We start from the raw sequence: 17,623 nt of genomic DNA on the forward strand, positions 1-17,623 counted from the left end.
ATCCAGGAAGGTGATTAGGGGTGGCCTGATGGTCTAGCACAGCAGGGTCCTATGCCAGAGACTCTGTTGCCTGGAGACTACATGGGATATGGTTGCTTGGATACTGAGGAAGCCAGCATCTGGCCAGACACCTGACGGTACAGAGAGAAGCCCGTCAGGATCTGCAGCACCAAGGACATGGTGGGATGCCAGAAGGAGGAGGGGGGTCCCAGATGGGGTCTGCCAGAACCAGATCTTGTGGGAACTGTACAAAAAAGAGTACACCACCCAGAAACTACATGCAGTACTTGAATGCCTTCCACAAGGGCTGTAGAGGCAACAGAATAGAGAGGGCAAGATCTGGAAGGTAGTTCCAAGGAGGAGCCCTGAGAGCTGTGAGCTGGGTTGGGGGTCCCAGGAAAGAAGAGCTGCTCTCATACTGCCCCTCCATGAGACTTCTCAGACCCAGGACTTGGGAGGGGGCTTACTTGCTTTACATTAGACCTGTGAGATACACTAGAATGCATGCACATCACAATTACATATTTTCCTTACAGCAAAGAAACATAAGCAACTATGTATAATTTGTTTTTTTCTTCATGAAGTAAACATTTATTTTCTTGCTTTACATGTAGTCTAGGAAGTTCAGGACAGATGACTATGGGCCTACAGTGCTCCCCTCAAAAAACAACCCTGCCCTTCACTCTTGGCACTGCACACTCCTTGGGTGTTTCATCTGCACCTGTCACATCAGCTCCTCTTAATGCCACTGGGCCTCAATTGGAACTCGGATCCTCACATAAAGCCCCTCCCAGCTGCCTGCCCTGCAACACCCCCAGGCACCTCAAATCTGGCAGGTGAAAGCTGGGCTCATCTGAACCTTCTGCCCCACTTGTCCTGCTCCAGAACATCCTGTCTCAGCAATAGGCACCACAGTCATTCACTCTCCTAAGTTCAAAGCCTGGGAGTCACCCACATCTGTCTGCCTCACTCCTCTACATAATTAGGCACAGGTCCTGTTACTCCCTTGCATTTATCTCACCTGATCCACCTGCTCCTACCTCAATGAAAGACACCTTCATGCATGAGCAGGCATCTCTCTCTCTCTGCTCATGTAATTTCCTGCCTGAGTACCGCCTGAGTACCGCCTGAGTGTGCCTCTCCCTCCACTCTTATTGGGAAAGCCTCAGCAAGGACCTAGTGACTGCTGCCTGGATTGGCTGGCGGACTCCCAACTATCCTCCTCTCCTCCAAGCTAGGCTCCATGCCCTCCCCTGCAGCACTACTGGCCAGAGCAGTGGTTCTCAACCTTCCTAATGTCACAACCCTTTAATACAGTTCCTGTTGGTTGTGACCCACAAGTTAAGAACCGCTGAGCTAGGGCTTTTTCAAGGCCAACTGGATCACATCAATCCTTCATACAATCTTTAGTGGCGCCACAGTTTCAGAACTAACGATCTCACTTAAGTCACCAGATTCCACATCTGTTTATCATCTGTCACTACAAATAGAATGAAGATCAAGGAATACAGGAAGCTTTTTTGTCTACCTTACAGCCTCCTCTTCTGGGCATGTGTAATTCTGAGCTAAGTAGTGAATGTCATTTCTGCTCCTCTGTTATCGTGGGCCCTTCTGGGGAGGGCTGACTGTCTGGGCAACCTCTGTTAGCTGCCTGGCATGCCTATCTTCCCTCCAGGCAAGAACTGTTCCAGAGACCATCAGTCAATGAGGAACATGTGTATCTGGGCTGCAGTCAAAACTCTAGACAAGAGGCAGGTGAGGCTTTTTCACACCTGAAATGTGCTGACTAGTGTGAATAAGGAACAGAATTTTTCATGATATTTCACGTGATATGTTCAAATTCACATATTCAAATGTGGCTGACAGCCAACATACTGGACAGTGCCACTCTATATTGCAGTTTCTTGAGGGATTCACTCAACTTTGCCCCATGGCACCAAGCACAATGCCTGGAATGTGCCAGATGCTTAGTAGATACCAAGTGTATGCCCAGATGACGTGTGGTCTTAGGGAGGGCAACACGTGAACTTAGGGAGTTCATATTTTGAAATACACCTGTGATGTTATTTTTCTGTAGTTCACCTGATCACCAGAAAGCCCATGTCTTGGCATGACCACATGGAGGAACCTACAGCTGGTAAGTTCTAGGGTTTTGGAATGACATTGAGATAGAGCACAGAGAGGCCATCTGGCTTCTGTTTACTCTTCCAATGAGCTTAGAGGATGCAAGTTGGGGACATGGAGCAATAAGGAATATAATGGGTGATGGGTGGACAGCAGGCAGGAAGACTTACTGTCTGCCAAATGTTAGGACTATGCCCAGCCCAATGCCTGACTGCTGAGTCATCTCCTTTCACTACATTTTCAGTCATCTTGCTGAGATAGACATATACCTCCCATTTTGCAGGTGAGAAGAATGAGGCCTAGGCTTGGTGCCTGTAGCTCAGTGGCTAGGATGCCAGGCACATACACTGGAGATGGTGAGTTCAAACCTGAATGGGCCAGCTAAACAACAATGACAGCTACAACAAAAAATTCCCAGGTGTTCTGGTGGGCACTTGTAATTCCAGCTACTTTGGAGGCTGAGGCAAGAGAATCGCTTGAGCCCAGAAGTTTGAGGTTGCTGTGAGCTGTGATGCCACGGCACTCTACCAAAGGCAACATAGTGAAACTCTGTCTCGAATAATAAAATAAAATAATAAAAGAGTGAGGCCCAGAGGAATGACGTCACCTGGTAGGAGAGTAATTACACTGATTCCAAAGCTCAAGTTCATTCTATGGTGCATCTGTCCCTATCTCTGGAGACTTGTAGGGATGAAGAGCTGTGGAACTGCAAATAGATGTAGTATTGGCAGCCACAGTAATTTTAGTATAGGAGTATGGAAACTCCCTGCTCCCCACCTTCCCCTTAATAGCTACACTCGCTCATGCCCCGGGACCTTTGCTCTCTCTGCCTGCTTTGTGCTTTCCTCTGCCTCTCCCCATGCCTGGATCTGCAGTAGCTACTCTTTCTTCTCAGGCCTTTGCCCACACCTTCTGTCCTGGCATGTGTGCCAGTCCACTGCCATTGGGTCTGTTTGTAACTCTGTATGTTGTTGCCTCTGCCCCCATCCAGAGTATGGGCTGTAGGAGAGCAGAGACCACAACTGCATTACTCAGTCCTTTCCCCCAGGGCCCAGAACAGTGCCTGGCTCAGTGTCAATGGGGGCCACATCATGGCTGAAAGCTGAGCAGAGGGACTAATTAATTGCCCCTGTGTCAGGCCCTATTTCAGGCCTCTGAGGCTGTATGCTCTATCCTGAGGAATGATGCAGCCAGAGTATAGGGCACAAAGACATCCGATAGTGTCAAATCCTGTGTCCTTCACCACACTGATCTCATCTCCCAGCCAGGTTTCTGCATCCCATCACCATTCTGTCCTGGGACCGAGGATGAAATACCCAGGGACACAGACTGAAAATCAAGAGATTGGATGGGACTCTGAGCCCTTGGTAAGTCTGACTCCTGTCATCAGTAAACACCAAAGCTTGGGGGCAGCATAGGTGGTGGCCAAGAGAACAGAGTTGGGAGCCAGACATGCCTGGGTTTCAGTTCTGGCCTGCCACTCATTAGTTGTGGGCCCCTGGGAAGTTTCTAAGCTCTTATGACTCCACTTCCTTACAGAGGAGATAGTACAGCACCTAATTCATTAAATGATGCTGATTTTAAGAGATGGTGTATCTGTGTAGTTCTCAGAGCAGAACGTGGTACAGAGGGAATACTGTGCACTTATTGGCTAAATAAAGGCAGCTGATGGCAGATGCCTTAGTCTGCCTCTCTGTGACCATGAGGGTGGCCTTGACACAGCACTTACATCTGTGAGTTCTGCTTTGTCATCTGCAATTGGGAATCTTAGAAACAGTTCTCTCCTTGTTGTTTGATTGGAAGGATACAGCTAGCCACCAGGGCGCCTAGGAAATATAGGCCTTAGCTCTGAAGCATGCTAAGTGAGAAAGAGCTTCTGTTATAAGGAAAAAGCAGACATCAGAGAACACTACCTGAAGACATTTATACCACCACTTTCTAGCTGTGTGACCAATAACCTCTCTAAGCCTCCATTCCCCCATCTTAAAGTGGGGATAATAATGGTATCTAAGGATGAAGGTTCATTGTGAAGTTTAAACGAGACAATGTGGAAAAACAGCTTAGAATGGTATAGTAAGTGCTCAGTAAATGTGGGCCATTCTGATGTTTGGGAGTAAGGACAAGAAGGAGGACACAGAGCCCCACCTACTTCCAACCAGCTGCCTCTCCTGGCTGCTTGCTAGGACTCCATTGCCCCCCCACTCTGGATTTATAGAGGGTGCTCCCTTCCTAAGGACCCCTCCTGCATTCACTTTCTAATTCCTACTGCAGCAGCCAGGCCTTCAGGTCTGGGGACATCATTCCAGTACTCAGTACTCTGTGTGACCCTTTCAAAGCACACAGTCATTCTTTCCACAGGTATTCTTTTCCACCTAGTAAGCACTGGGTGCTGCTCCAGGAGCTGGGGGCTCATTATGCAGACCTAGGCCCTCCCCTCACCAAGTTCCTGTTTAGTAAGAGAATGAGCCCCCTGTGTGGCCTCCAGTAAAAGTGTGTGTGTGGGGGAATAGAGCCACATGTCTGGGTTCTTCTTCAGACCTATAACCCTGTACACATGCATACTATCTGTTCCATATCCAAGCAGAACCACCCATCCAGAGGGTGAGGCTTGTTTTGTTTCGGCCCAGATACATCACCTTCAAAACCAGTTCTGCTCACTTTTCCATAGGGGTTTTCTGATCCTGCATCTTCCTCTTTTAGTAAACCTAGAACTCCAGAACCACTTCCAGGCCTACAAGGACTCTGTACAAGGCTAAAATGTGGAGTCTGGGAGAAAATAGCCTCCCAGCACTGCTGTCTGTCCCCATATTTGATTCCCAATGTGTGCACTGCACAGATAAATAAACATTACTTTAAAGCAGGAGTCTGACTTGTCCTATCTGGAGTTTCACTGTTCCCATTCTAGCCAAGTCCACTGGTTCAAGTCATTCTTTAATCCATTGTGAGAATTTCAGGATATGTCAGCAGCCTAATGCACATACATCTTGGTTTTTTCCAAACACAAACAAACATGATAAAGTGGGCCAGGTATGATCGCTCACTCTTGTAATCCTAACACTGTATACATCCAATCCTGATTGGAATCTAGAGTGTTGCTCTCTAGAACAGCCTAATGACCCTGAATAATACTCTTGTAGGGAACTTTAAGGGTGAAGCCAGAGAAACTGCTTTCCTCATCCACTCTCTGCTTCTCATCCACTCCCTGCTGATGTAGCAACTCCCTGGGCATCACAGGCCCCTAAGACTCTTCTCAGCCAATACATCCAGTGCCCACATTTACCCTGTTACCTGGGCCACAGACCAAACAGGGTAAGCACATGGAAGAGTGGGGCTGTGTCAGCAGTAAAGTGATCTCCTGCACCCTAAGGGGTTGCCCTGCCCTGATCAAAGGGGCTTGAGTGAGACAATAGGCTTTGCTCCTTATTTGAATCACCACACATTCTCCCCATCTGCTAATATTGCACAGATTGTCAAATGGAGATGACAGTAAATTTTTGTGTCCTGAAACATGACTTGTATGACCACAATTTTGTTAATTAAAATTAGTTTTTCCAAACTAAATTTATCATTATTTCTAAAAACTCCATGTCATATAAAACTAGATATGTCCTTTTTATTTACCAATGATGCTACTAGAAGAAAATGTGAACATGAATTATTTTATCTGCTTAATAATACTACATAGTTCTCAGTTATTTCTACTTCCTTAACTACAAAGTATGGAATCTAACCAGGAAGGGTCAGAGGGAGGCCAGGTGAACTGACTTAACAGCTGTCAACATAGAGTAAAGTCTGGCACTTAATGTGGCCTGTCCACCCATGCACATGCTACACAGTGTCCAGCCAGTACCTCAGTACTGCTTGAGGATAACCAACACTCACCAGACATTAAGGAAAGCCACCCTAGCAAAATAATCCTAAGTAAGCAAATATGAGAGGATCATTTGATATAGGACTATTGGATTATATTAAGATATTATTGGACAGAGAGCAAGATGGTGGCTGAGTAACAGCTTCTTCGCAGCTGGGCATGGTGAGATTGGGGAAAGAAGACTCCAGACACCTCTGGTTTGTGGACTCAGCCCAGAAACATCCCTTTGGGGATGCAGGGAGACAGCAAAAGACTTCTGAACCTCAGGAGGAGGACAAAAGGAGTGGAGAAGGGGAAAGTGGCTGTGTTGGGTCTGAGACTACCGTGTCTATAGCTATAACAGCAGTGAGATTGCAGCCAGGGAAGGCCTTCCCTGCTGGTTGTTTTGTTTTTTTGGATTTTGGCATGCAGTTGAATTACCTTGGGAGAATTTGGGTGAGAGTGCTGGTGACTTTAGGCATTGTCCAGGGTCTGGGACTGAGCTGCTGGGCCTGAACAGAGTTATCATTGTTTTGCTGTGGGCTGTGCAGCCATTTTGGGAGAGCTGCCCTGCAGGCTCTGCCCTCAGGGTTGCAGAGTAAGGCCAGCACTGGGAGACCTTGGGCAAGTGATGTAGTGACTGTGAGTAGCACCAAAGGCTGGAATTGAGATGGAAAGAAAGAGTGGAGATGTCAGTGCTTAGTAGTAGGAGAGTTTCTTTATAGCCTCGGCCCTCATGGGGAATTACGGAAGGGGAATGAAGGAAGGGGAATTAAAAATATAAATGATGAAAACAATGAAGGAGTGAGGTTGGTTTTGACGTACCTGATAAATGGGCAGCCACTTCAGGAGAGATCCCAGTGACAAGTGCTTTCCTTGGAAAGCCTCTGCTAAGTCAAGTTTAACGGTTTAAAAGTGTCTTTTAAGTGGGCTGAGGAGAGATTCAGGCTGTCAACCCAGAAGGGGTTGAGGGGAAAGAAATCACCAGAAGTGGAGTTTGAGGGCAGAGGCCTCCAGTCTCCATCTTACTCAGCTGTATCTCATACCCCAGAAGTTCACCTGTTGCCCAGACAATATTCAGCAAGTTATATACTGCTCTGTTTTTATTTTTTTTTAATTTTAACTCCCCCCTAGATTTTTTTGTAATTTTTCTAGAGTAAATATAATTTTCCACTGTTGCCTTCTTCAATAACAAGAACTTCATTTTTGCTAGTGTGTCTGCCCCTGTTATTCAGTCCTCCCCCAATTTTATCCTGTAAGTTTTTTCTATTTGTTTTGGTTTGATTTATAGTAGTTTTGTTTTACCTCTCTGTTTGGTGGAGGTGGGGTACCATGTCTTCTCAGTCTGGAAAAGAGTTGCTGACCTCAGGGGAACCACCCAAACTTGCACACTCAAAAGTTGGCAGTTTTTAAAGTGTGGGACAAAGTACACCACTGTACACCTTTATCACGCCTGTCTCCCTCTTTCTGTGCCTCTCTTCTTTTTGTGAACATTCCCTTTTACTCACCTACTTTCTTTTCTCTCTCTCTCTTTTTTTAAATCTTTTTTTACTTCTTGCTTTTCAATCTTCTCATCCTTTTAGTCCTGTACCACAAGGACTCATTAAAACCTTAGGTCAGAGGCATGGTAACTTAAAGAGCAAGAGGAAGTAAAAGGAAAATTAAAACAAGGAAACAGATAAAAGAAACATTCATGAGGAAGAAACTGAAGAAAAAGTCCTGGAAGCATGAAAAACCAGTCCAGAGCAACACCCATAAGAGACTGTGAGGTAGCTACAACAGAGGATTCCATCTATAAAGAAATGTTAGAAATGACGGAACAGGAATTAAAAATATAAATGATGAAAACAATGAAGGAAAATGCTGAGAAAGTGAGAAATAACCAAAAGGAAATCCAAAAACACAATCAAATAAAAAAATGAAAGATAATAAGAATATAGAAAGGATACAGTTGAGCTGAAGGAATTAAAGCAGTCAATTGGGGAACTTAAAGATGCAATAGAATGTATCAATAACAGATTAGACCATGCAGAAAAAAAGAGAAAGCAGAATAGTCACTGACAGAATTATGGGACTTTATGAAACATTCAAACATATGAGCTTCCCAGAAACTGGGAAACTGTTCTGGGAAACATATGAGTTTCCCAGAAGGGAAAGAAGAGTGCCCCAGATGAATGGATGACATACTAGAAAATATTATAAATGAAAATTTCCCAAATATCACCAAAGATTCTGACACATTCTTTGCAGAGCGATATCAGATCCCACATCTCCTCAACTCTAATAGAGCTTCTCCAAGACACATTGTGATGAGCCTGTCCAAAGTCAAGACAAAAGAAAAGATTCTGCACGCTACCACGAGTAAGTGCCAATTGATCTACGGTGATTTCAGACTTCTCTAGACAAATTTTTCGAGCCAAAAGACAATGGTCATCTACATTTAATCTACTTAAACAAAACAATTTCCAGCCCAGAATTCTATATCCTGCTAAGCTAAGCTTTAAAATTGACAGAGCAACCAAATCTTTTACTGATATGCAATCATTGACAAAATTTGCCACAAGACCAGCTCTACAGGAAATACTTCAACCTGTTCTATGTACTGACCATCACTATGGACCGCCAGCAATGTAAGTACTCAGAAGTTAAAGGAAAGATCCTAGCTTCCACAATGATGTGAAAGATAAAACTAAGCAATGGAATTTTACAAATAAGATGACTAGAATGGTACAACACTTATCAATTATCTAAATAAATATTAATGGTTTGAATTCTCCACCGAAGAGACATAGATTGCCAATAGGATAAGAAAACACAAGCCATCCATTTGATGTCTGCAGGCAACACACTTAGCCTCAAAAGACAAACTAAGGAGTTAAGGGTTGGAAGACAATTTTTAAGGTATATGGAATTCAGAAGAAAAACGGGGTTGCAATCTTATTTTTAGATACAAGTGGATTTAAAGCAATTAGAGTCAAAAAAGACAAAGATGGACACTTCATACTCATCAAGGGAAAAATACAACAAGAAGACATTTCAATTCTAAATATTTATGAACCTAACTTAAATGTTCCCAGATTCTCGAAACAGACCTTAATTAGCCTGAGCAATATGATATCCTATAACATCATAACAACAAGGGACTTTAACACTCTTCTTACAGAGCTGGACAGATCCTTTAAACAGAAAGTAAATGAAGATATAGGGACTTAAACAAGACCCTAGGAGAACTGTTTTTCATAAATGTATATAGAACACTCCATCCAAAAGCTAAAGATTATAATACATTCCTCTTATCAGCCCAAGGAACATTCTCCAAAATTGATCAGATCCTAGGACACAAATGGAACCCAACAGAACCAAAAGAATTGAAATTTTACCTTGTACCTTCTCAGATCAAAAGGCACTAAAGATGGAACTCAACTCCAACAAAAATGTTCAACTCCACACAAAGGCATGGAAATTAAACAACCATATGCTGAATGACAGTGGGTGCAGGAAGAAATAAAAGAGGAAATCATTAACTTCCTTGAGCATAACAATGAAGACATAAGCAACCCGAATCTGTGGGATACAGCAAAAGCAATCCTCAGAGGAAAATGTATTGCTTTATATGCCTACACCTGAGAAACAGAAAGAGAGCACATGAACAAACTCACAAGCCATCTTATGGAATTGAAAAGACAAGAACAATCTAAGCCTAAACAAAACAGAAGAAAAGAAACATCCAAAATTAAATCAGAGATTAATGAAATTGTAAACAAAAGAATCATTCAGAAAATTAATGAAAGAAGGAGTTGGTTTTTGAGAAAATAAATAAAATAGGTAAACCTTTGGCCAGACTAACTACATATAGAAAAGTAAAATTACTTGTAACCTCAATCAGAAATTATAGAATGGAAATAACAACAGATGCCAAAGAGATAGTAGAGATTATCTCTGAAAACTACAAGAAACTCTGCTCAGAAATTTGACAATGTGAAGGAAATGGATCAATGTTTGGAATCACACTCTCTCCATGGACTTAGCAGGGAAGAAATAGATCTTAACAGACCAATTTTAAGCACTGAGATGAAAGAAACAATAAAAATCTCCCAACACAAAAAAAATTCCCTGGTCTGAATGCCTTCCCACCAGAATTCTATCAAACCTTCTAAGAAGAGTTTATTCCCATATTGCCGATATCATTCCAAAAAATTGAGAAGGAAAGAATCTTCCCGAACACAGTCTACCAAGCAAACACCACCACCCTGATACCAAAACCAGGAAAAGATCCAACCAAAAGGAGAACTCCAGACAAATTTCAGTAATGGATATAGATGCAAAAACTCTCAATAAAATCCTAGCCAAAAGGTTGCAGGTTATCATTAAGAAAGTCATACATCATGATCCCAAGATGCAAGGCTGGTTTAACACAAGCAAGTCAATAAATGTTATTCACTATATCAACAGAAGCAAAAACAAAGAACATATGATCCTCTCAATAGGTGCAGAAAAAGCATTCAATAAAATCCAGCAACCTTTCCTAATTAGAACACTGAAAAGTATAGGCCAGTGGTTCTCAACCTTCCTATTGCCATAGCCCTTTAATACAGTTTCTGTGGGTCATGATCCACAGGTTGAGAACTGCTGGAATAATCATAGGTGGGACATCTATGACAAACCTGCAGCTAATATTTTAGTGAATGGAGTAAAACTGAAATCTTTTCCACTTATAATTGGAACCAGACAAAGTTGTCCTCTATCACCACTACTATTCAAAATAGTGCTGGAAATTCTAGCCAATACAATCAGATAAAAGAAGGAAATAAAGGGCATCCAAATGGGAGCAAAGGAGGTCAAACTTCCATGGCAATTACAACAACAAAAATAAACAAATGGGAGTTAATTAAACTGAAAAGCTTCTGTACAGCTAAGGAGATAACAACCAATGCATATAGACAACCTACGCAATGGGAAAGGATATTTGTATATTGTGAATCAGACAAAATTTTTATAACTAAGATCTACAGAGAACTCATCATTAATTTAATCAACATAAAAGAACTAATAATATATTATGGGCAACACAGGTGAATAAGTTCTTCTCTAAAGAAGACAGACAAATGGCTAACATACATATGAAAAAAAGCTCATTGTCCTTGATTATCAGGGAAATGCAAACCCAAACAACCCTGAGATATTGTCTAACCCAGGGGTCCTCAAACTTTTTAAACAAGTGGCCAGTTCACTGTCCTGCAGACCATTGAAGGGCTGGACTGTGTGCCCCGGGATGAGTTGGCTGCTAAGAAGGACAGGTAGCAGTGACAAAAAGACCTGAGGGGCTGGATAAATGTCCTAGGTGGGCTGCATGTGGCCTGTGGGCCCTAGTTTAAGGATGCTTGGTCTAACCCCAGCTAGAATGGCCTGCATCACAAAGTCTCAAAACTTCAGATGCTGGGGTGTATGTGGAGAGAAAGGAACACTTTTACACTGCTGGTGGGACTGTAAACTAATACAAACTTTTTGGAAGACAGTATGGAGAACCCTCAAAGAACTCAAGCTAGACATCCCATTTGATCCTACAATCTCATTTGCTGGCCATCTACCCAGGAGGAAAAAAAAATCCTTTTACCACAGGAACTCTTGCTCTACACTGTTTATTGCAGCTCAATTTACAGTCACCAAATGTGGAAACAGCCTAAATGCCCCCAACCCAGGAATGGATTAACAAGCTGTGGTATATGTATACCATGGAATACTATATAGCCATGAAAAATATGGAGACTTTACATCTTTTGTATTAACCTGGATACAAAAGTGGAACACATTATTCTTAGCAAAGCATCACAAGAATGGATAAGCAAGAATCCAATGTACTTATATGAGGACAATTCTGATATGAGGACAATTAATGACCTGGTACCTGGTGAGGGTGGGGGTGAAGAGGAGAGTAGAGAGAGAGAAGGAGAGAGGGGGTGGGGGTTCATGGTGTGTGACACATTTCCTAGGAGCAGAACACAATTACAAGAGGGAATTAGCCTAACAAATGCAATCAATGTAATCTGGTTCTTTGTACCTTCCATGAATCCTCAATGAACCATATAAAACAATAAAAATAAGAAATTTTAACAGACAAAAATGATACAGTAGAATAAGAGAGATTAGATCATGGAGAAGAAAGAATCTTAAGACCTCAAGGATAAAGCTCTTGAGCTAACCCATGCAGTTAAAGCAGCAGAAAAAAGAGAGAGTATGAAGAATGATCATTAAGAGAATTATGGGACTTCACAAAGTATTCCAACAAACCAATTACAGGCATCCCTGAAGGGGAAGAGGATTGTCCCAAAGGCATGGAAGCCCAATTGTAGCATATCATAAATGAAAATTTCCCAAGTATCAACAAAGATTCTGACACACTCCTACCAGAGGGATATCGAATCCAAGGCCATTGCAACTCAAACAGAGCATCTCCAAGACACATTGTCATGACCTTGCCAAAGTTAAGACAAATGAAAAAATTTTTCAAGCAGTCAGGAGTAAGCACCAATGATCCTACAGGGGAATATCTATCAAAGTGATGGCAGACTTCTCAGCCACAACTTTAAGGCAGAAGACAAGGGTCAGCTATTGTTAACCTTTTATTTTTATTAAATCATAGCTGTGTACATTAATGCAATTATGGGGTACAATGTGCTGGTTTTATATACAATTTGAAATACTTCTATCAAACTGGTTAACATAGCCTTCACTGCATTTTCTTAGTTATTATGTTAAGACATTTATATTCTACATTTAGTAGATTTAACTTTTACCCTTGTAAAATGCACTGTAGGTGTGGTCCCACCAATAATCCTCTCTCCACCATCCTTCCCCCGGGCCTCCCCTCCCTCTCCTCTTTCCCTGGGCTATACTTGGGTTATAGTTTTCATATGAAAGTGTGGGTATTTATAAATTGGTTTCATAGTAGGGCTGAGTACATTGGATACTTTTTTTTTTCATTTTTGAGATACTTTGCTAAGAAGAATATGTTCCAGATCCATCCATGTAAACATGAAGGAGGTAACATCTCCATCTTTTTTTTTTTTTCTTTCAGTTTTTGGCTGGGGCTGGTTTTGAACCGGCCACCTCTCATATATGGGGCCAGCACCCTACTTCTTTGAGCCACAGGCACCGCCCATGTCTCCATCTTTTTTAAGGCTGCATAATATTCCATGGTGTACATATCCCACAATTTATTAATCCATTCATGGGTCGATAGGCATTTCCATGACTTAGAAATTATGAATTGGGATGCAATAAACATTCTGGTGCAAATATGTTTGTTGTGAAGTGATTTTTGGTCTTCTGGATATATACCTAGTAGAAGAATTGAAGGATTGAATGGCAGGTCTATTTTTAGATCCCTAAGTGTTCTCCAACAGCTTTCCAAAAGGAATGTATTGGTTTGCATTCCCACCAACAATGCAGAAGTGTTCCCTATTTTCCATATCCTTACCAAAATCCATGGTTTGGGATTTCATGATATGGGCTAATCTTATGGGAGTTAGACCATATCTCAAAGTGGTTTTGATTTGCATTTCTCTGATGATTAAGGATGATGAGCATTTTTTCATGTGTCTGTAGGCTATGCACCTATCCTCTTCAGAGAAGTTTCTCTTCAAGTCCCTTGCCCACTCTGAGATGGAATCACTTGTTCTTTTCTTGTGAATATGTTTGAGTTCTCTGTGGTTTCTGGTAATTAAACCTTTGTCAGAGACATAACCTGTAAATATCTTCTCCCATTCTGAGGGCTGTCTGCTTCCTTTAATTACTGTGTTCTTGGCTGTGCAGAAGCTTTTTAGTTTGATCAGGTCCCCGTAGTGTATTTTTGACGTTCCTTCAATTGCTCAACGGTCCTCCTCATAAAATATTCACCCGGTCTGATTTCTTCAAGTGTTTTCCCTACAGTTTTTTGTTGAGTATTTTTAGTTTCATGTCTTAAGTTCAAATCTTTAATCCAGTGAGAGTCTATCTTAGCTAATGGTGAGAGGTGTGGGTCCACTTTCGGTCTACAGGTTGCCAGCCAGTTCACCCAGCACCATTTGTTAAATAGGGAGTCTTTTCCCCAGTGAATGTTTTTCATTGTCTTATCAAAGATCAAATGACAGTAAATAGCTAGGCTCATCTCTTGATTCTCTATTCTGTTCCATACATCTACCTCTCTGTTTTTGTGCCAAAACCATGCTGTTTTGATCACTATCAATTTATAGTATAGTCTGAGGTCTGGTAGTGTGATTTCTATTGATTTTTTATTTGTGCATAATGTCTTGGCTAGTTGAGGCTTTTTCTGATTCCATATAAAATGAAGTATTATTTTTTTGAGATTGTTAAAGTATGACAGTGGTGCTTCAATATGGATTGCATTAAAATTGTACACTGCTTTGGGTAGTATGGACATTTTAACAATGTTAATTCTTCCCTGCCATGAGCTTGATAAGTTTTGGTATATTTTTTGACATCTTTAGCTATTTTTTAGAGTTTCAGAGTTCTCTTTATAGAGAACTTTCACATCCTTTTTAGGTTAAGGCCCAAATATTTCATCTTCTTTGGCACTACTGTGAACGAAATAGAGTCCTTGGCTGTTTTTTCAGCTTGACTGTTGTTGGTATATATAAAGGCTATAGATTTATGAGTGTCGGTTTTCTCACCTGAGACTCTGCTGTATTCCTTGATCACTTCTAAGAGTTTTGTAGTAGAATCCCTGGTGTTTTCCAGATATACAATCATATCATCTATGAAGAGTGAAAGTTTAATATGCTCTGATCCTATATGGATACCCTTGATCTCCTTTTCTTGCCTGATTGTGGTGGCTGTGTTCCATTACAATGTTAAAATGCAGTGGTGACAATGGTCAACCTTGCCTGTTTCCTGACATGAGTGGAAATGATTTCAATTTAACGCCATTCGATAGAATATTAGCTGTGGCTTTGCTGTAGATGGGCTCCATCAGTTTAAGAAATATCTCTTCTACTCTACCTATTTTCTTAAGTGTTCTGACCATGAAAGAATGCTGGATGTTATGAAAAGCATTTTCTGCATCAATTGAGAGAATCATATGCTCTTTGTTTTTTAATTTGTTTATGTGATGAATTGTATTTATAGATTTATGCATATTGAACCAGCCTCAAGACCCTGGAATAAAACCCATTTGGTTATGGTGTATAATTTGTTTGATGTGTTGCTGGATTCTGTTTTCTAGGATCTTATTGAATATTTTTGCATCAGTATTTATTAGTGATATTGGTCTATAATTTTCTTTTCCTATTGGATCTTTTCCTGATTTGGGGATCAAGGTGATGTTTGTTTCATAGAATTTGTTGGGTAGTATTCCTTCTTTTTCTATATTTTGTAAAAGATTAAGTAATAGAGGTACTAGATCCTCTTTAAATGTTTGGTAGAATTCTGATGTGAGGCCATCTGGTCCTGGGCTTTTCTTTTTAGGGAGATTTTGTATATTTGATACTATTTCACAACTTGATTTAGTGCTGTTCAAAATTTCCACTTTATTCTGGCTAAGTCTAGGAAGGTGGCATGCATCTAAGTATTGGTCTATTTCCTTTAAATTTTTGTGTTTCTGATAATAGAATTTATTATAATATTCATTAAGGATTTTTTGAATTTCTGAGGAGTGTGCTGTTATTTTGTCTTTGCAATTCTGACTGATGAAATTAGAGATTTCACTTTTTAATTCCTGGTTAGGATAGCCAAAGGTACATGTATTTTGTTGACCTTTCAAAAAACCAACTTTTCGATTTATTGATCTATTGTATAATCCTTTGTTTTCAATTTTATTTAATTCTGCTCTAATTTTGGTTATTTCCCTTCTTCTGCTGTGTTTGAGATTGGAATGTTCTTCCTTTTCCAGTTACTTGACATGTCCCATTAAGTTGTTAAGTTCCTCTCTTTCCATTCTCTTGGCAAAGGCTTGCAATGCTATAAACTTCCCTCTTAGTACTGCCTTTGCAGAATCCCAGAGGCTCTGAGAATTCGTGTCTTCATTATCGTTTTCTTCCAAAAATTTGGTAATTTCCTTCTTAATCTCATCTATGACCCAGATATAGTTCAGCATAAGGTTAATTTCCATGTTATTGTATGAGTATGCAGATTCCTGTTGTACTGAGTTCAAATTTATTCCATGATGGTCTGAGAAGATGCAAGGTATAATTTCTATTCTTTTAAATTTGCTGAGGTTAGACTTGTGACCTAAGATGTAATCAATTTGGAGGATGTTGCATGGGCTGATGAGGAAAACACATATTTGGTTTTGTTAAGCTGGAATGTTCTGTAGATGTCTGTTATATCCAATTGTAGAATAGTTAACTTTAGTCTAAAATTTTTTGCTTAGTTTCGTATTGGAGAATATATCCAACACTGCCAAAGCCTTGTTAAAAATCTCCAACTATTATGATGCTAGAGGAAATCACATTGCTCATATGTGTTAGAATCTTATAGTGTCTTATAAATTGAGGCACATTCTGGTTGGGTGCATAAATGTTAATAATTGAAATCTAATCATGTTGGCTGTTACCCTTAACAAATATGAAGTGACCATCCTTATCTTTCCTAACTTTTATTGGTTCAAAGCCCATTGCATCTGTGAATAAAATTGCAACACCTGCTTTTTCCTGATTTCCATTTGCATAAAATATAGATGACCATCTCTTCACCCTGAGTCTATATTTATCTTTTAGGTAAGATGAGATTCTTGTATGCAGCATATATCTGCCCTGAGTTTTTGTATCCAGTCAGCTAACCTGTGCCTATTTAGAGGACAATTCAAACCATTCACATTAATTGAGAATATCGATAAGCCTGGTAGTATTTTGGGTATCAAGCTTTACAAAAGTCCAGTGGACATTTTTAACCCTTTTGCCACTGTGGAAGTTGGCATTATTTTGTTATTAAATGATAGCTGTGTACATCAATGCAGTAGTGGGGTATAGTGTGCTGGTTCTGTATACAATCTGAAATATTTTCATCAAACTAGTTAACATAGCCTTCATGGAATTATCTTAGTTATTGTGTTAAGACATTTATATTCTACATTTAGAAAGATTCACATGTACCCTTGTAAGATGAACCATAGGTGTGGTCCTACCAAGCACCCTCCCTCCACTCATCTCTCCTCCCTTCCCTCTCCACTTTCCCCATATTCTTGGGCTATATTTGGGTTACAGATTTCATATGAAAGCTTTAAATTAGTTTCATAGTAGGGCTGAGTACATGGGATACTTTTTCTTCCATTCTCAAGATACTGTGCTAAGAAGAATATTTTCCAGCTCCATCCATGTAAACATGAAGGAGGTAAAGTCTTCATTTTAAGACTGCATAATGTTCCATGGTATACATATACCACAATTTGTTGATCCATTTGTGGGTTGATGGGCACTTGGGCTTCTTTCATGACTTAGCAATTATGAATTGGGCTGCAGTAAATATTCTGGTACAAATATCTTTGTTGCAATGTGACTTTTGGTCTTCTGGATATATACCTAGTAGAGGAACTGCAGGATCAAATGGCAGGTCTATTTTCAGTTCTCTAAGAGTTCTCCAAACATCTTTCCAAAAGGGATATATTAGTTTGCATTCTCACGAGCAGTGTAGAAGTGTTCTCTTTTCTCCACATCT

The sequence above is a fragment of the Otolemur garnettii genome, unplaced genomic scaffold (genome assembly GCF_000181295.1).
Source record: "Otolemur garnettii isolate 467f Iridium unplaced genomic scaffold, OtoGar3 scaffold00296, whole genome shotgun sequence".
NCBI classification, from domain to species: Eukaryota; Metazoa; Chordata; class Mammalia; order Primates; family Galagidae; genus Otolemur; species Otolemur garnettii.